The sequence below is a fragment of the Diabrotica undecimpunctata genome, chromosome 8 (assembly GCF_040954645.1).
Source record: "Diabrotica undecimpunctata isolate CICGRU chromosome 8, icDiaUnde3, whole genome shotgun sequence".
NCBI lineage: Eukaryota > Metazoa > Arthropoda > Insecta > Coleoptera > Chrysomelidae > Diabrotica > Diabrotica undecimpunctata.
In genome coordinates, this window is record NC_092810.1 from 36,069,858 (window position 1) to 36,094,160 (window position 24,303).

Consider the following 24,303-nt stretch of genomic DNA (forward strand, 5'->3'; position numbering starts at 1 on the left):
AATTTGCTGCTTTCAGAAGTTTCATCCACAGACTATATTCAATACCTATGTCTACTGACTCCTTTAATAAAGAACTCAACATCATAAAACAAATAGCTGTCAACAATGGTTATGATCCTTTTATAATAGATAAACAACTCATCCATAAAAGAGAAACTAGATTGCTTCAAAATTCTGCTTTTAATCAGTCTTCTTCTACTCCAATTTACAGGTCTTTACCATATCACACTCCCAAACTATCTGAAAATACTAAACGTATTATAATTGACTCATCAGAAAACACACACATATCTTTCAAAGTTGGAAATACTCTTAACCATTTGATGACAAATACTAAGGAAACAATACCCTATATGAACCGTAGTGGAGTTTACATACTGACTTGTTCTGATTGCGATGCCTCCTACATTGGCAGGACTTTTAGGTCACTTTCAACCAGATCTGCAGAACACTCTAAAAGAGATAATACATCAGCTTTCTCACATCACCTTAAAGTCAACAATCATCATTTTAACATCCCTGATGGTGTCAAATTAATTCATAACATCCAAGATAAAAATACTTTACGTTTGGACTTGTATGAGGACCTTGAGATATCCAGAGACATGAGGACTAGCCCCAATTGTGTTAACCGCCAAACTACCCTTAATAGACCTTTTACTCCCATACACCGACAACTATTCCCTTAATTTTAATCAACATTCCAATATTTGCATCTAAATTTCATCTTTTACTTATTTTGCTTCTGTTTTCTTTTTTTCCCAACCACCCCACTAGCATCTAACATTTTACAACTTCCTTATTAATCACTCACTAACACATACCATACCTAACAATTTTCCGCCCCCTCATTTTCTGTCTTTCTATTCATCATACTACTTCCTCTTATACCATCTTATCAAATGACAGTTTCTTACCCATTCCATGACACATACCATACCAACAATTTTCCACTCCCTCATTTTCTGTCTTTCTATTCATCATACTACTTCTTCTTATGCCATTTGATCCCATGACAGTTTCTTTCTTTTTGTCATCCTTCTGCCAGTTCTTCTGTGACTCTTCGTCTGTCTTTTTCACATATTCTCTCATGTCTCTTACGTCTTGGGGTCTCCTTACTTGTCTTTTTACTTTTTCAATATTATTTTTCATTATTAACTTCAATCCACACAACCACACATCCCTTCAACACTTTCAGTCTGTGGACCCCACTACTACTTATAATACATATTTCACTTAACTAACTCAGACATGCAGTCAATCTAATCTTCTCACAACTAACTCAACATATAGTCTCTATTATTTCATTTTTCTTTAATACATATTCACATACATATCAAACATTTTACATTTCCTCTTCTTTTACTCACTCATTCACAGCTTCATTTATATTCATTCAACATACTGCACAATAAGGTAATTTCATATTAACACTATCAAAACTACAATATAATAATAGTTAGAATATCATATTCTGTTATCATTTCTCATAAAACTTTTAATAGACTTTTCATTTTACTAATTAAAAAAATGTTTAACTCTTAGAGATTTACGCAGTTCTTTTACCGTTGCTAGGCAACCACCATTACCCACCACCATTACCGAATAAAAAATAATTTTTTGCTTCCATTTCATTAGATTTCAACTTAATCTTTTAGTATATAGCAATTTTTTCATACACTTTCTACACTTTTATGTGGATAGTACCACATCACTTTCTTTTTTACCTTTATCACTTTCTCGCCACTTATGATGTCATAAATTCAACCTTAAACATTAATCCCATTAATTTAATAGTTCATTTCTTTTTCAATAATAGAGATTTGCTGATTTAAGATAATAAATTTTATCATTCAAATAAATTTAATTTTAACTACAGGATCATTAATAAGATATTAGTATTATCACAACAAAATAAGTTTTATAATTTCACAATTAAAAAATTACATTAGTTTCGGAACACACCTTCACCTAGTCACGTTCAGCTGTCTTCTTATTCTTATATTATATTCCTGTCACCTCAGCCAGTTCGCCAGTTGGTCTGTGTCGTTTTAACTGACAAGTACCACGTGTAAAAAATCGAGCAGGGAGACATGTAGTTCCTAAAGTAATTAAAATTTATCCATTGTAATCGACCTAGAGTCACAACATAATCAAAATGTAACATTTGGAATGATGTAAACCCATATAGGAGGTCTCACATATAACTTTATTGTTAGCTACAATTACACAAGGCACTGAGGATGATCTGTTCAGGTCGAAAACGTTATGCTAGTACTTACATTTTGACGACACTTTTTATAAAGTTTTAACTATGTTTTTTATACCACAATACAAGTGTGAAGTGTTTTAACTTCTGTGTTTATATATATATATATATATATATATATATATATATATATATATATATATATCATATTCCGAATGATTTACAATTTAAAACAATTAAATATAAAGCTAAGATTAATATTATTACAAGAATTATTAAACTCAAGAGGCTTCTGGGTTAAAATGCGTCGATCATCACTTTAATATCTTCTTTGATGTCTTCTCTAGGCTTTTCGAGGTCTCATTCCTCCCTCTACGAAGAGGAATTTTTAATTTTTACTTAATCTTTTTCTAATCTTCTTACACGCAAAAACCGTCTTCTCTGTGACCTTGCTTTTTTTAAAATCCTGTCGTGACCATCAAGTTATTCCAAAATCTCTTTAAATTAAACATCACACTAAATTGGCATCCATTTCCAAAATTCTTAGAGTAACTGGTTTTTCGCTTCTCCGAAATTCAATTTATTCCACCTGATGCAACTTAGACACAACATATTCCCAACTTTTTAAAATCTTATGGGACACTTTTGATCGTCTTTCTCACCAAAAAGTTCAACACATTTTTGACAACAAAACCCAAACCCACAAACGCAAACTGGACCAACTTATCTGTCAGCAACATCTACAGCCCATTTAGAATCAACAACCTTCTACTATTGGCCGCAATTTCTCAGATACTCACATATCCGATTCATCTACCAAAGCTATGTCAAAAGCCTCCAATTTTTCTGTCACTTCTCTTTCGATCCCAACTGAGAAAATTATTTGTCAAACTGAAAAAGCAATTTTTCATCTTCCTTTCGACCAAACCTAAGTTGCCATCCAAGATGTCACCGGAATTCTGCGTATCACCTATCTATTCTCCATCACCTATCTAGAAAAAACGACCAAATCCATCATAAATATGTCTACTGTACCTCCAGACATAAAAAATCTCTTATACCGAGAGAAAAAAATCATCACGTATTCCAAAAATATACGGCCTTCCAAAAATCCATAAGTCAAATATCCCTCTAAGACCCATTGTCAGTGGATAAAACTGCCCCACTCAGAAATAGGCAAAACATATTGGCTTATCCTTACAACCATGAGCCGAAAACGCCTCTTCCTTTGTAATAAACTCTTTTCATTTTATTGATCTTCTGAAAAACAATTTTGACATTGTTTCTTTATTCACCCATTTCTATGCCATATAGTAGCCACATTAAACAATTGGCAGAGTCCATTTACGTGACGAGGAGTGACCGTTACACAACATGTAATTTTTAGTAATCTTATTAAAATCTATAAAAAATAATAAATACGTAATAAATTTACTTTATTCAATTTTAAACATATTATTTAGAATTTAAAAATACAGAAGACATACGATGAAGCTTCTAAAAAAATAGGCATACGAAGCCATTGATCTCGTCAAAGACGTATATGTATTTATCTAGGAATGAACAGAAAAAGGCTTTAATTAAGAACAAGATATATTCGTACTGTTTAAATTAAGATATAATTAATTTTTCTCAAATATGAAAAATGGCATTGAGCTCATTTGTGTTAGTGTCAGTTTCTAGATTAAGATCGTTATCTTCGACCGACAAGCAAACTAATTTTAACGTATTTGTTGGTTCCTTGTTAGGAACTAATTAATAGGTAAAAATTTTTAATTTCTAGAAAAAAACAGCTTCATCGTTACCGAATAATTAATATGATAATTATGCCGAATTAAGTTTTTGTTTTAATGTGAAAACTGTATCTCTTTGTGAATCGTTCCTAGAATTTATTAGCTGGTAAAAAGTTAAATAGCGTAATTATTCGTGTTTTTACACTATTATGTAAAATCTGAATTTATTGGATGGAGTTCACTGAAGAGGGTAAAAGCCTTGGGAACTAAATTGTAACATGCAAGAAATAGTATTATTAAGAGAAAGCCCTCGAACTATTCATATGATATTTGTGGTTCACTGTTCGGGAAATAAGCAAGACCCTGTTCGGGACCGTAACAAATCCAGATATATTATATATTTTTAGTTATTATAGTACTCTATAAAGAAAACCTATATGTTTTTGCAGAAATTTCGGCGTCTTTTTTTAATAATTAACAATTTAGTGTAAAAAATGTCATTTTTTCGGTTTTTTGGTTACCACTGAAAAGCTTAATATTTGAGGTAAACTTACAAAACTTTAACCTTTTAAAACACACAAAAGTTGTAAAATTAATTTATTGCTTCAAAAATGACAAAATAAGGCAAAACGTTATTGTTAAAATCAACCTAGGCATCTGTTATTCCGCCCAAAGTTAGGTACTGTGGTCCTCAATAAATCCTTTAAATTTCAGATCAATCCATCCATTAGTTTAAAACTTGTTGTATTTGTTTATCTCAGAGACCTTTTTTGCAGTAATAGTAGTCAAAAAATAATGAAGATACGGTAATTCTAAGCATACCAAATGAAAGTTTAAGACTTAAACTATCAATTTATATCAAAAAAACCCTTTTGCAATATTACGCTTATTTTTTAAAACGACTTTTAAACTATTGATCGTAGATAAAATCTTTTTTCATATTCGAAAGCTGACAGTTTTACACAAATTAAAAAAAAGTTGATCTAGGATAATTTGGGGCAAAGTTTTTTTTAATCACAGCCAATTTGTTTATAGATCCAGAATACAGATAGGTAACAAACTCTCAGAATCTTTCGAAATAAGCACTGGCCTGAAACAAGGGGATGCGCTGTCACGTCTCCTTTTTAATATCATCCTGGAGAAAGTAGTAAGAGCAGCACAACTTAAATCAGAATTACTGACAGTAAATGGACCAAAATTACTACTAGCATACGCAGATGACATTGACATTGTGGGAAACACAGTCACCAATGTGAAGGAGACTTTTAATAAATTGGCGGTAGAGGCAAAGAACACTGGTCTAAGGGTAGACGAAGAGAAAACCAAATGCATGTGCATCAACAGACAAAAGGGACGAGATAGAATAAGGCAAAATGTTACAATAGGCCCATATAACTTTGAAATAGTGAAGAGTTTTAAATATCTCGGAGCAACAATCACTGCAGATAAGGATATCGCGGAAGAGATTAAAGGAAGAATTCAGGCAGCAAACAGATGTATGTACAGCCTCCACAATACTATTAAATCTAAAAGCCTAACACGAACATCAAAAATTAGAATATATAAAACGGTGATTAGAACGGTGCTCATGTAAGGGTGTGAGACGTGGACCCTGACCAAAGAAACTGAAAGAAAACTTAGATGTTTTGAGAGATATATCCTCAGAAGAATCTTTGGGCCTTATCACGACATTAATAGCAATCAACACCGAATGAGAACAAATGCTGAGGTCAAGCAGATGTACAGAGCGAGCGATATAGTCCAAGAGATTAAATCCCAACGTCTACGATGGGCCATGTCCATAGACTCCCTAATAACCGCCTTGCCAAGTTAATATGGGAGGAAGCTCCCACAGGAAGAATGCCTTTAGGACGTCCACGAATGCGATGGAGAGACAATATATGATTAGATCTAAGAACAATGGGGCTACCCACTGATCCAACTATTATGGACGACCGTTCAAGATGGAATCAAGTTGTGCAGTCAGCCAAAATATGATGAAGGTAATGAACCACGTGTTGACGAGGAGATGAGACATGTCGATGAGGAGCGTCAAAACAGGCATATTGATATTTGTGCTTTTGTGGAAGCTAGTGAACACTGCAATAGTGTACAAATTGCTAGCGAAGTTAACGTGAATGCTCGAACTGTCCAGAGAGTTCTCAAAAGGAGTGGTTATCACTGTTTTAAGATACAACCAACACAAGAACTGTTTCCGGAAGACAACTTTAGGCGGATGGAGTTTTGTGAATTATATATATATATATATATATATATATATATATATATATATATATATATATATATATATATATATATATATATATATATATATATTCGGTTTTTTATAACGTCTTACGACGTTGTCCGACTCCCAAACGCCACTGTATTCTGTCTTGAGTTAGGTCTTCGTCCAGATTTCGAGCGCTAATCGCTTTCCTAACTCCCAGGTTCTAGCTCTGTGGTGGTCTTCCTCGTTTCCTCTTCTCTGGGGGTTGCCACATCATCGTTTTTTTAGGCAATCTTTCGTCCCCCATTCGGCTCACATGCCCATACCATATAAGCTGTTTTCTCTCAATATCCTCAACTATAGTGCCCTCTATACCCATTTGTTGTTTTATCACTTCATTCCGTATTCTGTCGGCTCTTGATATTCTCATCGATCTTCTGATGGCATCCATTTCCGTGGCTTCGACCTTTTTCTTATATTTTTCGGTTATTCTCCATGTCTCAGCTCCATAAAGTAGGCTAGTTTTAACCATTGTCTCATAGATGTTCCATTTTATTTTCTTTGATATTTCTTTACTCCATAGAACTCCGTTCAAACATGCTATAGCTCTTCGTGCTGGTATAATTCGATGTTCTATTTCTCGTTCGTCTTTTCCACTACGGTCGAAGATGACGCCCAGGTATTTATATTCGTTGCATGGATTTATTTTTTGATTGTCATCGATATCGAGTTGTTCTGCTTCAGCTCCAATTGAGAGGTATTTTGTCTTTTCTAAATTGATATTTAATCCCCATTTCTGGTATTCTTCAATTAGTTTTCTAAGCATGTATTCCATGTCATCTTTGCCATTTGAGATCACCGCCTGATCATCTGCAAACTGTAAAGTATATATGTAATCCTGATCGTTCAATTGTATACCCATTCCTTTGACTTTCCTTTTCCATTGTTTCAGAGCTGCAGAGATATAAATCTTAAATAGAGTCGGAGAGATACAACATCCTTGTCTGAGACCCTTAGTAACTGCAAATTGTTCAGCTGAGAGGTTTCCGAATTTCATTTGGGAGTTTGAACCATAATATAGATCTTTGAGAGCACTAACCAATGTTTGATGTATGTTTGATGTGCCCAGGACTTCCCATAGTTTATTTAGCGGGACTGTCCTCTCTATTTGTCACAATTTTCTTTTTTATAACTTGTTTAAGACAGAAGATGTTATCTGTACATGAACGACCTGCTCTAAATCCTCCTTGTTCTTCGTCTTCAGACGATTGATAATCTTCTTCTATCAGGTCCCGTAGTATTCGACCGTACAATCGACTCATTGAGCTTGTGACCGATATCCCTCTATAGTTTTTACAATTTCTCCTGTCACCTTTTTTATATATTGGGGTCATATATGCTGTTTTCCATTCATCTGGTGTTGGATGTCCATTAATATATTCGTTAAATATCACCGTGATCATTCTGTGTAATTTCTCTGAGCCATTCTTTATTAATTCCGTAGTTACTCCCTCTGGTCCACTTGCTTTTCCATTCTTCATCCCTGCTATAGCTTTTTGAACTATGTTGATATCTATGGTAATATGCTCTCCCAGAATTTCGATTCTTGATGAATTCATATCTTCTTTAAATTCGTCTCTGTTCTCATTTACTAGATGTTTGTAATAATGTGTCCAATCCTCGGGATTTATGGGATTTAGAATCACTTTCTCGTTAGTCGGCTTCTTAACAGAGTTTATAAACTTCCACGCCTCAGTGCATTGTCGTCCTCCAATATAAGATTCTATCTCTCTGCACCTTCTATCCCATATCTCATTTTTGGAGGTCATAATTATCTTTCTTGTTTTCTTCTTTATTTCATTGTATCGGTCTTTGTCTGCTTCATCTTTTGTATTCAACCACTTATGGTATAATCTTTTCTTTTCTGTTACCGCATTTTCGACGTCTTCATTCCACCAAAGCTTGTTACTAATTTTATTTTGTTTGATTCCTAAGACCTCCTGTGCTGTTTGATGAATACTTGATATTATGTTCTCATATATGCATTTGGTATTTATTAGTGTTTCGTCAAGTTTGGAGTCCATTCGAGTCTTATATAGTGTGCGGGTGCTCTCATGAATTAAACTGGACAGATTGTATTGGCTTGATGAGACACTGTCCTTTAATCTATATGGGAAAACAATTTTTGCAATTTTTGTTTTGTGAATTTATGTTAGATAAACAGAATGAAAATGTACACTTTCTAAAAAATATTTTATTTTATGACGAATCTTCATTTTCATTACATAAAAAACACAATCCATCCGTTGCAAGGTATTATTCTCGGAAAAATAAGCACCTCAGTGTTTCAGTGCAAACGCAGCATCCGCAAAAGTTAAATGTTTGGACTGGGATGTTAGGCGACCATATTGTCGGTCCATTTTTTATCGATGGAAACCTAAACGGGCCCAAATATTTACAACTTTTACAGAATGAGATCATTCCGGCAGTTCGACGCCTTCCCGTTAATTTTCAGGAGGTTTATTTCCAACAGAATGGGTGTTTACCTCACAACTCTAGAGCAACTATTGACTTTCTCAATCAAACGTTTCCTGATCGACTGATAAGTACACGTGGTACAATTAAATGGTCCGCTAGATCTTGTGACTTAGCGCCTAACGATTTCTTTTTTTGGGGTTTTCTCAAAGAAAACATTTATAGGCATCAGTTTGAAAGGGCCACAAACCTAGTCGGATTAAGGTCAAAAATACTTCATTTCTCTGCAAGCATTACACCAGCCCTACTCCAAACTACAAATACACATTTCTCCTACTATGAGGAAAAATCTGTATGACAGATTTGGTTACTGTTTAGCACAAGGAGGTGGAATATTTTAGCCCTTAATTCATTAATCTGCTTTCCTAATTTTTATTTTTTGTTAGGTACATTTTACGAAGTTTGTAGGTTCTTAATTAGGTAGTATTTTTTATGTTTAAGTTTGGAATAATTTTATTGTTTTTTTTTTATTTAAAAGTACAAAAGATTTTTATTCTGATTTTTTTTCTTCTTTCTTGTCTTATTGTTATAAGCTTTGTCCATAAAATTTGTACAATTTTCAGTGAGAGTAAAGCGTATTACTTATTTACTTACTTATTTATTTGTATTGCTATTAAGGCTGAAAATTAACCAAAAAAATAGTTTTAGAGCATTATAATAAATATACTCTAAAGATGAGATTGCAATAAATCTTAATCCCGATGATCAACAAAACAATGTCGTTATCTGTATATTATTTTTCCAGTTTGGCCCACACTTCCTTCGCTCAGGGTCTGTTATTGTATATTTATCATTTTTATAAGTTACATTTATACCTTCATGAAATAAATAGATTATTTTCGAAGAATAATACAAATAATAGATAGCCTCAACATTATAGATTCCAAAAATTCTTGTCTGAGTTTTAAATAAATGTCCAAGTTTCGTCTATTCGTTACATGAAATAATAAAATGATCGATCGTCTTCGACATCTTCAAATTAAATGGAATGCCTTTCGTTATGTACCATGGGCGCATATATTGGTGAGATTGATAGGTACATGTCCTTGGAGCTGCCCCACCTTAGCCCGGAGCTCGTTGAAATAGGTTCGAAGCATTTGCTACAACATTTATTACTTTGAGAACTGCTTGCTCTTTTTCCATTTTCGTATCTCTGTAATTGTATCTTTTAATTGCTTCGGTCGCATTAGCGTCCACTAGCAGCTTTTCAAAAAGGGAAGCTTAGTACGTTGGAGTACATAATTTTTTATTATAGAATGTTTTATTAACTCAAGACGAATTTATTGAAACAAATAATATTATTTTGGGTATAATTAATAATATTCACCAACCGTTTTAATATTTAAACTCTAAGATTTAAGTAATAAAACGTATTGGAAGGTGTCCTAAAATGACATAACATGAACAATGACATGCCGTTACTTATTTTAAGAGTACCTGGCATCATCTAGTAAACAGGTATGGTTTTATGTAGCAAAGAACAACCGAATTACAGGTTGCCACTCCATTTGGTTTGTATGTAACTATGATACCTACATCAAAAATATCCTTAAAAATTATTTTTACTTAAAAGTTTTAATGTGTTCTGCTGCAAATTAGTTTTACTGGAAAATACTGTTTACTGGAAAATAGTGTTTGTTTTAAAGTGAAACCAACGTTAGGAAATATAAGTGTATACTATATATGCACATACTCAGAATTGTCGTTAAATGTCAGATAAAATAATTCGGTAAGAATAAAGAACCACATGTTGTTGCTAATAAAACGACATAACTATTCCTAAAGGAAAAATTAACATCAACCAGACAATCGTGGAGGATATTAAGGAGCTGTTTGATGACGATAGAACAGAAATTCAAATTAAAAACATATTGACTGGTCCAAACATAACACTCGATGAAATGGAAAGAGCTATAAAGCTATCAAAGAATAGGAAAGCAACCGGTCCAGATGAAATTCCAAGCGAAATAATCAAACTGCTCGACGACAAGGGCAAACATTCTATTCTAAGCCTCTTTAATAAAATATACGAAACAGGACATATACCAACAGACTGGCTACTGTCAACATTTGTAATGATACCGAAAAAAATATATGCCAAACAGTGTGGCGATCATCGCACTATCAGTCTGATGAATCATGTACTAAAAATTTTCCTAAGAATGTTGCACTCGAGAATTTACAACAAAATAGAAGTACAACTAAGTCAAACACAATTTGGTTTCAGAAACAACCTCGGAACCAGAGAAGCACTCTTCAGTTTGCAGGTCATGGTTCAAAGATGTAGGGATGTAGAACAATCAGTATATATGTGTTTTATCGACTTCGAAAAGGCCTTTGACTGAGTAAACCATCACAAACTTATAGGTGTCTTGTAACAGGTGGGAATTGATGACCGAGACCTCCGTATTATCAAAAAGTTGTATTGGCATCAATGTGCAAACATACGAGCTGGACACAACACGACGGAAGCAGTGTAAATACGACGTGGAGTGAGGCAAGGATGTATTCTATTGCCTCTACTTTTTAATATCTACTTCGAATTTGTTTTCAAAGAAGCCGTCAACAATCTCAGATATGCAGACGATACGGTACTTATTGCCTCCAATAAAGAAGACCTGCAACGACTTATAAACAGAGTAACCGAAGCATGTGATGAATATGGGCTAAAACTTAATACTTCTAAGACAAAACTTATATTTGTCAGCAACATGGAGTTACAACTAACGAACATCAGAGCGTATGAAATAGAGTTAGAAAGAGTCCACAATATTACCTACTTGGGTGCAAACGTTAACGATAACTGGGATATAAATAAAGAAATAAGAATACGCATTGAAAAAGCCAGAGCCGCCTTCTATGAATTAAAGAAAATTCTAATTAATAGAGATATTACGTTAAACCTTAAAGTCAGATTAATACGCTGCTACATATTCTCCACATGGCTGTATGGTATGGAGAGCTGGACCCTTACAGAGACATTAATGAAAAAATTAGAGGCCTTTGAGATGTGGATTTCTCGACGAGTATTGCAGATAAGTTGGGTTGATCGAATAAGAAATTAAATAGTTTTACATCGAATGAAAAGATCACAGAAATAACAAAAACGATAAAAATTAGCTACAATATTTCGGTCATTTAATGATACATATAGAGAGGTATAACCTCCTACACCTCATAATAAAGGGTAAGATCGCCGGAAGGAGAGGCCCAGGCCGGCGAAGAACATCCTGGCTCCGAAATCTCTGAGAATGGTATCAAGAGACCACCACTAATTTATTTAGAGCCGCCGTAAACAAAGTTGTTATTGCCAATATGATCGCCAACGTTCGATAATCGGACAGGGCACTGAAAGAAAAAGAAAGAAGACAATCGTGGTCTATAAAAAAAGGTTAAATGGGATGGTTAAAAGCAAGCAAACTCTTCAATGTCCCCCAAGCGACGTTAAGACGAAGAGCAAATAACGTTATCAAAAGAGCCAAAGGGTGCGCAAAAATTTTGGGACGTTTTTCAACCACGTTTAGTGACGATGAAGAAAAATAATTTGTTGGGTACGTACTGTTATTAGAGTCTAGATTGTTTGGGATAACTACTACAAATATAAAAAAAATTTAGCATTTGAATTTGCTACTAAAAATGACATTTCACATAGTTTCAAAGATCGCAGCGCTGGCCAAGCAAATATCTCTGAGGCAACCTAAAGCAGCAAGAGCTACAGCATTTAATAAACCTTATTTTTTATTACGTGGAAATGACCCTAAAAAAAGAGAAACTTGTTCAAAAAAGTTCATTGTTGTGAAAAAAATTCATCGCATTTATAATATGGACGAAAGTGGTTTGTCCACAGTACAGAGGCCTCCAAAAACTTTTGCAAAATCTGGAAGAAATTGGATTGTTGACCAGCGCGGAAAGAGATCAGCAAGTAACATATGTCTATTGCATGTATATTATAGGTTATTCATACCGCCAGCTTTGATTTTCTCTAGGAAAAATAGAAAAGAGGAACTTCTAGATGCTTTACTTCCTAGGTCTTAGCGATTATTTCCCGAAACTTAATGACAACTGATACAATCGTTTTGTGGTTGGTGTATTTCTAGAACTTGCTTAAGGCATCTCTCGAATCAAAAGTTTTATTACTTTTGGATGGACACACTAGCCATAAATCACTAAAAGCGTTGACATTGGCAAAAAAGAATAATTACTTTATGTTTGGCTGCTTGCTGTACACATCGTATCCAGCCGCTTGATGTTTCCTTGTTTGGTCCCCTGAAAACATTTTATAACCAGGGATGTGTACTATGATGCAAAAACCATCTAGGACGGGTAATTAAATACAATAAAATCGGCGAACTTTTTAATTCTGCTTACTCAAAAGCAGCAACAATAAAAAATACTACAAGCGGCTTTTTTAAATCGGACATTTATCCACGCAACCCAAGGATTTTCCCAGACGAGTTGTTTAAACCACCTGAGACCACAAATAAAATATTAGAAACAAGCTGTACAATAAAAAATACGTCTAATCTACCAAAAAAGTTGATCAGAAAAGTGTCATGAGACTGAATAGCTCATGAATGTAAAGTCCTAATAAGATTATAACATGGGACAGGCGGCACGAGGTCTCGTAGCAGAAATAGAGGTTAAGCACTTTAGAGTAGGAATAAGAATAAGATTTAAATAGAGGAATAGGTTATCATTATACTGTATAACTAAAAGTAATAATAATAAAGATGTACAACAGTCGGTATTAAACATTATTACAAAAAGAAATAGAAGAAAGTATTGTTATAAAATAAACAGCGCAACAAGAGCAAGATAACATTCACAATAAAGAAAATGAGATCAGAGGTGATCAAAAAGATTACAATACGAAAGAAAGTAAACCCGGAAACAAAACTAAAGAATTACACTGCACGAAATTTCTCCAGTACCTGTAGCAAGTGAAATTAGAAAAAGAAAGTCTAGACAAACAATCTTCTGAGTTTTAACAGTTACTCCTACTAATTTGGAAGAACTCAAGCAGAAGGAAGAAAAGAAAAGACATGAGAATGTTTATCGTTTTAAAAGAAACGTTTAAGGTAAGCCAAGTTCTAAATGTGCTGGGGTGTCTTCTTCTTTACCTACCATCTCCGCGACGCAGGTTGGCAATCATCATGGCTATTCTGATCCTAGATGCTGCTGCTCTGAATAGTTCAAACCATAAGATTCTTCTCCTTCCTACACTTCTCTTGCCCTAGATTTTTCCTTGTAAAGTTAATTGAAGTATGTTGTATCTTCCATTACGCATAACATGCCCCAGGTATTGTAGCTTTCGTGTCTTGATGGTTTCCAATATTTCCATTCTTTTGTTGACTTTTCTCATGAATTGTTGTTTGTTACATGCTCGTTCCATAATATCTTCAGGATTCTTTTATTCACCCAACAGTTCAAATGCCTCCAACGTTTTAGTAGCCGACGCGTTAAGTGTCCATGCTTCAATCCTGTAAAGCAGAGAAAATATAACACCATGCCAGCCTAACTCTCAAGTCTAATTTCAGTTCTCTTGCACAAAGTACCTTTCTCGTTTTATTGAAGTTTGTTCGTGCTTTCTCTATTCGAACTTTGATTTCTTTGGAGTAATCGTTTGTGTGATTAATTATTGTCCCAAGGTAATTGTAGATTTCAACTTGTTCTAAAGTTTTACCGTTAATTGTCAGGCGTTCATCATTATTTTGGGTTTTTGATATCCTCATAAATTTAGTTTTCTTGATGTTTATTGATAATCCATATTCTTCTCCATACTTAATTATCTTGTTCATTAGCTTTTGGAGGTCTTGGAGGTTGTCTTACAGTCTTACAGTGTTAATTGCGGATTCCGACGTAGGTTTACAATGACTCATCGACAAGACCAACTCGACCTGTGAGCAATTTGGTATGAAAATAAACATTAAAAAAACCAAAGTGATGTCAATCCGAAAAAACCAAAACGTACCTCAACCTTGCACAATAAATGGGCACATTTTAGAACAGGTCAATAGATTTAAGTACCTGGAATGTTGGATCGATAGCAGCCTAAATCCTGATCTAGAAATAAGATCGAGAATAGAACAGGCCAGAAAATCTTTCGAAAAAATAAAAAAACTGCTTTGTGATTCTCGAATAAAACTCGAAATTCGACTACGTTTATCAAAATGCTACGTCTGGTCGACTCTTCTATATGCAGTTGAAACGTGGACCCTAAAAACATCAACCGGAAATAAATTGGAGGCCTTTGAAATGTGGATCTACTGGAGAATGCTCAAAATTTCATGGACATCGCATACCTCAAACGAAGAAGTGCTGCATAGAATAGGCAAGGAAAGAGAACTTTTTAACACAGTAAAAGTTAGAAAAACATAATACCTAGGCCACATACTGAGAAATAATAAGTACCAATATGCCCAACTTATAGTGAAAGGAAAAATCGAGGGAAAGAGAGGCCTAGGAAGGAAAAGACTATCGTGGCTCAGAAACATCCGACAATGGACAGGGCTAAATTTTGAACAGCTAATAAGAACAGCTGAAGATAGAGATTTTAAAATTGTAGTAGCCAACCTCCATTGAGGAGAGGGCACTTTAAGAAGAAGAAGGAGGTTGTCTGCTATTATGGTAGTATCGTCCGCAAATCTAATGTTGTTAATTGGTGTTTCATTAACCTTTATTCCTGCTATTTCTCCCTTAAAAGGTCTTTTAATAATTTCTTCAGAGTATACATTGAATAGTAGTGGTGACAATACACACCCCTGTCGCACTGCTCTTTTAACTTCGAACTCTTTTTATGTGAATTCATTATTGCGTATGTGTGTCTGCTGTTTATAATAGAGATTGGTATTGGGTATCTTCAGCAGCAGCTACCAAACTGAGAGTCAGGCAGAGAAGAATGGAGCGGTCCATGTTAGGAATAACTCTGCGAGACAGAATAACCAACGAGGACATTAGGAGAAGAACCGGAGTGACTGACATCATCGAGAAGATAGCCAGACTAAAATGGAGATGGGCACGACACATAGCCAGAATAACAGATGGGCGATGGACAAAGAGGTTATTGAAAGAGGTTATGGTCGGTCGACCACCTACAAGATGGACTGACGATTTAAGAAGACTCAATAAAAACTGGATAAGAGCGGCGCAAGATAGACGGGGTTGGAAACATGAGGAAGAGGCCTATGTTCAGCAGTGGACTCTTGAGGCTGGATGATGATGATCTTCAATATCCATAGCAAGTATTTGGTAAATGCGTTTATGGATGACCTTTAAAAACGTTTTAAGTGTGTGAGACATCAGGCTTATGGTGCGATGGTCGGTACATTCTCTAGCATTTTTCTTTTTTTAGAGACAAATAAATGTTGAGGTCAACCATTCATTGGGTATGTCACCCGACTGATAAATTTCATTAAAGAGCTTTAAGAGGACATCCATGCACTCATTTTCTATTATTTTAAGGATATCAAAAGGCAGTTCATCTGGCATCGGGCTTTTTCCGTTCTTTTTATTCTTTAGTGCATACAATATTTCTTCCTTTTTAACTTCTATACTTGTTTTTTTGTCCTCGAAAGATATGTCTTGTAGGTTTCCTCGTTCGTCTTTGAAGAGCTCTTCAATATATTCTTTCAATCGTTTTAGTTTTTTGTCAGTCGCTGTCATAGTATTTCCATTTTTATCTAAAAGAGTTGTGTTGTGGTTTGTGGTTGTTGGTTGTGGTTGTGTTTTTTGCACGCTTGCCATTTCTTTAACCTTTTTATGTAGGTTGAATAGGTCGTATTTGTTCTGAAAATCTTTTATCTCTTTTTCTACATTTCTATCTACATTTTTTCTCATAGTAAGTTTGTTTTGCCCCTCCTATCATTTTTCTGATTTCATTGTTAATGATTTTGTAATTGTAACTGTCTTTGTTCTTGGCTTGTCTTCTTTGGTCCATCCTGCCGAGTTTATTGTCAAAAATACTTTTTCACAAGTTTTTTTATACGAGATGATATGTTTTCGTTTAAGTATATGAATAAAACGTATTTAAAGGAATGTGTTACGTTTTTTTTTCAGTTCAATATTTCCTCAGAAGTAGAAACACATTTTCTTAACTACATATAGTTAATCATCCCAGTTTTAAGCATTTTTTTTTAACTTTTAATAAATTTTTGCCGGAAGAGAGCACACTTAGAAAACAAGCCATGAAAAAATGCTATGTGGAATGTATTTCAAATATTAAGCGGGAGTTAGAGGACGACTTCTTTTGTATTATTGTAGATGAAATGACAGATTTAGATGCCAGGTACATAGCTAATTTAATGATTAAAATTTTGGACGAAACTGCGAGAAAACTTTATTTACTTGCAGGTAAAGAATTGGAAAACACATGGATATTCCTACAAATGTCATACTCCAAAAGGGACGAAAGAAACTTCACGATGTAATAAATTTTAACTTAAATAGTATAGAACTTCCTCTCAAATACCAAGGTGCTCTCAAATTTACAGAAGAAAAGAAAAAGGTTACCAATATTATGTTGTGTAAATATATTTATTTTACGTTAATATTAAGTTAATTGGAGATATGGATAAAAGAACGAATACCCGAAGATTGGAAGGAAGCCATTATTTGCCCATTACACAAAAAAGGAGACAAAACAGAATGCAGTAATTACAGAGGAGTAGCGTTACTAAATACCGTATATAAAATCCTATCAAAATCCATAAAAGATAAGCTAGAAAAATAAGTTGAAAATATAATAGGCGAATACCAGTGCGGATTTAGACGAGGGAGAAGCACAATGGACCAAGTATTCATAATCAGAGAATCACAAGCAGAAAGCTATGAACACAACTTACCAACGATAGCGCTATTCATCGACTTCCAGCAAGCATACGATAGAATAAAAAGGAAGGAATTAAAAGAGACCCTTGAGGAACTGGGAGTTAGCAGAAAGTTGCGTAACATGATACATCTTACTTTAGAGAATACAGAAAACAGAGTCAAAGTAAACAATCATGTATCGGACAAATTTATAGTAAACGAAGAATTAAGGCAGGGCGATCCTTTGTCATCATTACTCTTCAATTTATGCCTAGAAAAAATAATGCGAGAAGCGAAAATCAATAGAGAAGGACTCCTATATCATAAAAGACACCAAGTTTTGGTATTTGATGATATAGTGTTGCTGGCAAGAGGAAAAAAAGAGCTACAGGAGATAGTACAGAGAATAGTAAAAGCAGCAAAGAAAATGGGACTTTACATAAATGAACCTAAAACAAAATGTATGCAGTGGACAGATGATCAGTTCAGGGATGGACAAAAGTTTAAAGTAGAAGTAGAAGAAAGATTATCATACGAATTCGAAGTGGTAGAAAGATTTACATACCTAGGTACAATAATATCACGCAAACCTAACATTAAAGAAGAAATACAAGCTAGAATAATGGCAGGCAATAGAAGTGTACATGCTCTTAGTGGAATGTTGAAAAGCAAGTTTTTATCAAGAAAGGCAAAAATACAGTTATACAAAACAACTATACAACCAATAGTAACGTACTGCAGTGAGACATGGACAATGACAAAAAATGAACAAAATTTACTGGAGATATGGGAAAGGAAAATCCTGAGGAAGATATATGGAGGAATAATAAGGGACGGTTTATGGATAAGAAGATCAAATGATGAGTTAAAGAAATTATATAATCAACCTAACATAATAGGAGTCATAAAGGCACAGAGACTAAGATGGCGAGGTCACCTAGAAAGGATGCCGAACACGAGGACTTCAAAAAGGGTAATGAACTACACTATAACTTTAAAAAAGAGAAAAGGAAGGCCAAAAAATAGATGGAATCAGGAGGTAGAAAAAGATATGGAAGAAATTGGACTACACGGCCAGAAAAGAAAAATGAATAACAAGAAGGAATGGAGAAAAATCACATATCGAGCCAGAGAAGATCTCAGTACATAAAGAAAAGCGAAAATGAAGAAAGAACAAACTTTTTAAGCCATGGGCCTCTAAGGCCTTTAGTGCTATTGTATATATATATATATATATATATATATATATATATATATATATATATATATATATATATATATATATTAAGTTAATTTATTTTGTATAATAAATAACAAGTTAACGACACACATATAAATGAGTAAAGATTTATACTGGACGAGATAAATGATTCCATTATGGGTTTTTTATTTATAATCTAGTCAAAAAGAATCTAAAATTAACCACTAGCATCAAAATTTTAATAAAATTGATTATTTTGTTGATTAATTCTATACATATAAACATCTGTTCCATGCGATACTAATATCCTTCTATATAAATTGCATATTATTACTATTATACGAGCACATCTGGGTTTTTAGTGTAATAACATAGTAAAGAGGCAGTTTTAATGTATGAAGTAACGAAATATCTTTCAAATTACTTCTTAATTATCTTTCAGCTTCGCTGTGTTTAATCTCGCATATAAATCGATGGACTTTATTCGAATATTGAAAATTAATGATAGGAGCGTATGTCGCTAATAGTTTTTCAGCGAAATATATAACTAGTTAGGTAGCTAAAAGTAAACATTCTACGGTACAATTATATCGTTAGGTGTAATTACGAGAAATAATAAACAAGGCACTAATTGCTACTTGTGGTATATAGAACACATTACAATTTACATAATAGTGTGTGAGATTATCTCTACAATAAAATATTCGTGGTTAATTACTTAGTAAAGTGTAATGAACGCTAGATATTTTTATTTGTTATATTCAAAAACTCCAGATATGTTCTGGGTTTCGTGCTCTCTCAAGTCTCGCTCTCTCTCTCTCTCTTTCTCTCTCTCTCTCTCTCTCTCTCTCTCTCTCTCTCTCTCTCTCTCTCTCTCTCTCTCTCTCTCTCTGTCAGTTTTTAAAATCACGTTTATATATTGTTTCCATTTTGTTCTGTATTCTTTTATTTTCTCATTCCTCTTCGTTTTCTGTATATTAGGGGAAAGTTGGCTATTGGTGCGCACCTAAGGTTAATTCAGAATATTGCAAAAACTTAAAACATTACAGTTTCCAATGTTTTAAAGATATAATTTAAGGAACTAGGTATATTGGTAGGGACCGCATTTAATGAATGGTTGAACAGTAGAACAGGGAGAGGTGAAATTTCCAATACATGTAATGCGCAGAATTACCCGACCTACTCGGCTAATAGATAAGTGTGCGAAATATTAAATTTTAAAAATGGCTAAAAAATGTAGTTTATTGAACATATATATTAAAGGTATAAACAAATATACGGAAAAAGATAAGAAACCAAGCTGAAGATTTATTAAAACAAATCTAAGCATCGCAGGAGTCACAAATATATCCTTCTGAACTCTGCTCTACTGTGCACATGGCATGAGCTTATTGACAACATATCGAACACTTGTATGATACTTTATCTTTTTTGCTATCATTATCACATAAGACACATAAGTCATTTTCATCTGACACGAGATCTTCCAACTCATCGTCATCGCACAGTTCACTTTCTGAAACATCTTCAGAGCTGCTGTCTTCACAAGTCTTCCTTTTTGTACCTTTTTTCAATTTCGTGGTTTTCTCTTTGTCCCTTTGTCCATTTTGACGCTTGATTAAATAATATAGCTTTTCTCTTCTTTTTTCAATTTTCACATTAAGTTTTTCTCTGTTAGGCGTTTCTGTTAATATTTGAAATTTTTGTTTTTTCCGGCAAATCTTTTTGTTTGGGGTGGTTTCGAAAGGAAGGTTCTTAGAATATTTGGGCCTCAAAAAAAATGAATTGACAGGAGAGTGGAGAAGGCGCCTCAATGCTGAATTGGTGACTCTGTGGTACTGAGGTACTGAAAACATAGTCAGACATATAAAAGCTAACCGGATAAGATGGGTAAGTCATGTGGTAAGATCAGAAGAAGACAGAGTGCTAAAGACAGTATTTTTTGAGAGACCAGACGATAGAAGATCAGTAGGCCGTCCCAGACAAACATGAAAAGATGATGTTGGAGCTGATGTATCTAGAATTGGGGTATAACAATGGCAAATGGAAGCGCAAGATCGTAGGAGATGAAGGGCTAGTGGAGTGGTTAGTGGCAAAATGCTGCTGCTAGATGAATTTGGAATTGCAGCATCAATATTTTTTGTATTAAAGACTTGAGTTTGGTTGTCGCTCGAAGAGATAGACGAAAGCTGCTCATCATTGACTACAACAGGTAATTGATAAGTTGCGGCTAAAACTGTCATCATCCGTAAATTTATCTTTTTGAAATTTTGAAACATGCCAGCTGTCTGAAAGCCTGATTAGGCATTTTAGCAGTGTACATGTTTTATTTATTAAATATCTTGTCTAAATCATATAATCAATAAGTTGTCCTCTCTGCTATCAATAAGTGATAGTTACAATAACTGCTGAATGCTGACTTGAGAGGACCAAAAAAATATCCAATGGTTGGAGCTTGTGTGAAGTGTAAGTAGGTATTGTTAAAAGATAAATCCCGTGGTCTCTACAGTAATTAAATATAAGAAGAAAAATGTGACTGCAGTGTTATCCAAAATCAAAATGACGGGATCATCTTTCGACGGTTTTAGGGTGGTATTTTTGAAAGGCTGAAGGCATTCGTAAAAAAGATCTTCGTTACTCTTTAGAACAAGAATAAATAGATTTAGATGGATCAATTTTTGTTAATGCGTCTATCATTCTATTCCTTGGAAAGATAAATATCGGTGGAATGTAACAGGGAAAGATACGTTGAAGCAGCAAATAATTGTGCATGTCTTCCGTCTTTTACCGGATTTTTTCCCGCTAAATTGTTTGACACCCTTAAGTTCCAGTTTTTTGTCTTATTTGAAATTAAATTTTATGTAATAATTGTTGCACATTATTAACAAAGATGGTAACTTGCTGTAAATTAAAAGCCGAGATTCTATTTATGCTGGTCGGATAAGGCTTTTATAGAGAAATTTCTCTTTAGAAAGCCATAAGCCAGTCTTTACCTACCATTTGTCTCTTACCATTAAAATTATGTTTAATATGACTAGTATTTGCAAATAAGAATGTAAGTCTTCTCAGCTGGTTTCTTAATATTTTTCTTAAGCTATTTTCTTATGGCATTTTAAAGTAGATACTATTTTATTGGGAATTAGCCACAATTAAAGGTTAAAATAAGTTTATTGACGTTTCAATTTCCACTTCGGAAATCTATATTTTAAATTATTATTTCTAAGATTTGTATTTTGAAAACGATTTCCGAAGTGGAATTTGAAACGTTTCTATAATTTGAAACCTTTAATTGTGGCTTATTCATTATAAAATAGTATAATAGTATCTACAGCTGGTTTCTGGTCAAACAATGAAATAATTTTAAAATTTTTAAAACGGGCTTTAATAATTATTTTTGTTGATTGAGGGAAAAGGTTCCCAACATAAAAATTTACGATGTCACATCCATCAACACAATTCTTACATTTTCGAATAAAAGTTTCTGGAATATTGAACCTTCTTCCAGCTTCTCGTATTTTACCACCAATTTTTACAAAATCTAGAGCCGTGCTCATAGTTTCAGCATCCCAAAACGACTTTGTAGTTTTTCGTTGATATTTTGGCATCTGGAAAATAATGGCTTTTCTAGATAAAACATGTTACATGAAAGTTTCGACTTGATGAAGATCGCTTGATTGAAAAATCTGTATTCAATTTTATTAATAGAATTTAAAGTTGTCACCAAACATAACAAAATGCCTTTATATACCTTATCGGCTAATGGTGTACAATGCGCACCATTAGAAGACCTTCCACTTCACCACATAACACAAAATTAGATAAAAACAATTAAGAATCGGGTAAAACTAACTATACCATTGTCTAAGATGGTAAATAAATAACGTATACATGTACTTTTTAAACTATATTTCTATCAAGAAAAGAACTTACTGCTTATTTTCTCAAACACACAAACAATGACATACCACGCGAAAACATGTAAACGATAACTGCCAACCGGTAAAGTATCTCTCGACGTTCGTTTGTGTGGGATATATCTGGCAGTTGCTAATAGATTACGCAACAATATAGTTTTTGCCATTTTATTAAATAGGATATTACAAATATTATTGAATTGATGGATGAATTTGCTTCCATTGACAGTGATATACCTACAGAGAGCCCTAACTTCAGATTTACGGGCATTGTTGAAGAACTGCGTGATAATGATGAAAAAGAAAATTTTGGCAATAGCGAAGTGGACGAATGTTAAACTCCAAAATCCACTTTATCTAGTATGAGCAAAGTGTGTGCAAAATTGAAGGACGTAGAACATTATTTATTGTGCAAAAATAATGGTTAAATTTTTATGGATGTGTCTCGAATTTTACTTAAATGTGAAGATGAGGTTCTTTAATCAAAGCTAGAAAATGAAAAACAAACAAAAATTGACACATATTTTAACAAAAGCTTAGTATCTGTTTTTTCTTTCTAGTATAGTATGTAGTTTTATGTTTTGTATTATATTATATTGTCTAAAACTAAAACGATTTTATGAAAATAAAGATATTTCTTTGAAATAATCATCTAAGTTTAAAACCAAGACAAAAAATGCTATATTTGGTCTGTAGTTTTGTAAAAAACAGATGTGGACACCAAAAGTATCAAGTATGAACAGAATTCAGGCATTAGAAATGTGGTTTCATAGATGCATGCTGAAGATACCTTAGACAGCAAGAACAACTAATAAGAGAGTACTAAGGAGGGTCAAACAAAGATAGAGAATTGCTGCTAAAAGACTATTAAACATCAAAAAATGTCTTATCTGGGACATGTCGTGAGCAGAAATCGATATAGAATACTACCTTATAGGTACTATAGAACCTTAAAGGCAAAATAAAACGCCGTGGATATGTAGGAAGAAAACAGGTTTCTCGGTTAAAAAACATTCGTGAATGGATTCAGATATCAAACCAGGACAATTATTCCATGTGGCAGAAAACGGAGAAGCTTTTGCAATGGTGATCGCCAACATTGGATAATTCTGATATGGCACATGCAAACGAAAAAGAATATAATTGACTTCAGGGAATATCTCTGGAAAAAAATTATTCAACGAATTTTAGTATTCATTAAACTAAAATTAAATAAGGTGCTGTTATAAGGTAACCGATAATCTTATTCACACAATAAATGATAGCTTTAAATTATTGACTATTATTGATGGAACTGTTTGTAATTATTGTATCCGTAGAAACTAATTGTAATTTTATGGCCAACTAATGATAATTTTGGAGGGATTTAGGGCTGCATACCACCCTTAAAATTTTTCTGTGCGCTTAGATTTTATTGTTTCTTTTGTATGCAAAATGCTTTCAGAACAAGAAAGTAACGTGTCCATTTTTATTACAAAATGTCAAGTAGTTTAGGAGATAACGCAAAAAAAACAATTTTTATTTTGTAACTTCAAAGGGCTGTAACTTTTTTTGTGTACACTTTTGTACTAAGGTAAGTTGGATTCAATCAATTTATTTTTGTCCCCGGAATGCGTGATTTAATTTATGACATACCTTTTTGAAACACCCTGTATTTATTGACAATAATTGTACTT